This window comes from Saimiri boliviensis, chromosome X, assembly GCF_048565385.1.
Source record: "Saimiri boliviensis isolate mSaiBol1 chromosome X, mSaiBol1.pri, whole genome shotgun sequence".
Taxonomy (NCBI): Eukaryota; Metazoa; Chordata; class Mammalia; order Primates; family Cebidae; genus Saimiri; species Saimiri boliviensis.
In genome coordinates this window covers 76,349,552-76,351,011 of record NC_133470.1, presented here as the reverse complement: position 1 = coordinate 76,351,011, position 1,460 = coordinate 76,349,552, and the positions used below count along the sequence as shown (strand labels likewise).

Sequence of the window (1,460 nt, the reverse complement as noted above, 5' to 3'; positions counted from 1 at the left end):
GAATATTTGTAAACCATATATCTGATAGTTTAATATCCAAAATATATTTTAAAAAACTACAACTCAAAACCAAAAAACAACCCAATTAATAAACAATAAAATGATCTGAATAGATATTTGTTCAAAGATATCCAAACAGCCAAGAGGAGTATTAAAAGTTGCTCAACATCATAATCCACAGGGAAATGCAACTCGACACAACAAGATAACCCCTAATACCTGTTAGAATTTAAAAACAAAAACAGGGGAAATGGTGGCTTCAGGTGAGAGCAGGACATCCGGCCGCAGAGACAGCACAGAGGAAGCATTTATGACCAACTGCAATGAGGAATAAAGACGGTATATAGCATATCAGAGATTCATTCCAGCTAGCATTCTAACTCTGACAGTGACACCAAGAATGTTCTCTGGGGACTGCCTGGTGCTTGTTCTCCCTGGCATTGTCTTCAGGTGAAACAAATAGAGAATAGAGACTCGATTCTAACATCCAAAAATCAGATTGAAAGGCTGACACGTCTTGGTTTCTTTTACCTCAATTTGAACCCATTTGAGGTTCTTCAGACAGATCCTGAAGTTACAGATGAAGAAATAAAAAAGATGTTTCAGCAGTTACCCATACTGGTACAATCTGACAAAAATCAAGATGATTCTGACAGAGCCCAAAAGGCTTTTGAAGCTGTGAACAAAGCTTACCAGTTGCTACTGGATCAGGAGCAAAAGAAGAGGGCTCTGGATGTAACTCAGGCAGGAAAAGAATACGTGGAACACACTGTGAAAGAGTGAAAAAAGAAAACAAACAGTTAAAGAAGGAAAACCTACTACTGTAGGGGAGGATGATCCTGAGCTGTTCCAACAAGCTGTATATAAACAGACAATGAAACTCTTTGCTGAGCTGGAAATTAACAGGAAAAAGAAAAGCCAAAGGGACGCATGAAAGGAAACGACAAAGGGAAGAGGTTGAAGCTCAAGAAAAAGCCAAACGAGAAAGAGTGGCGGAAAAACTTTGAGGAAAGTCGAGATGGCCACATGGACAGCTGGCCAAACTTCCAAGCCAATACAAAGGGGAAGAAAGAGAAGAAAAATCAGACCTTCCTGAGACCACTGAAAGTAAAAATCAAGCAGCATGAGTGACTGCCTGGGGTCACAGGCACAGAATCTATCCCCTGCTGTCTCCCTTCCTGCTTCGAAGGACTCATTCTTTCCTCCCACTTCCACCCCACCATACAGTAACATTGGCTTTTTAGTCCATTTTGTTTTTAGTGCAATTTAATATGGATCAGAGCAATTCTTTTGTACACTGAAATAAGGGGCTTGGTTTAAAAAAAGACCTTCCAGTCTTCCTGCTCCTAGACCCACCAGGATTGGAAGGTGCCACCATTGGTACTGCCTTCTTTTCCCACAGCCTGTAACTTAATGTTTTGTACTTCACTGAATTGTGATGGTTAGAAACTTCGTGGACA

General features: G+C 40.5%; 1 pseudogene; it reads left to right on the top strand.

Annotated features, from left to right (window-relative positions):
- Positions 1 to 250: 250 nt before the first annotated feature.
- LOC101040830 (dnaJ homolog subfamily C member 8-like) lies at positions 251 to 1,131 on the top strand (annotated as a pseudogene).
- The last annotated feature ends 329 nt before the right edge of the window (positions 1,132 to 1,460 follow it).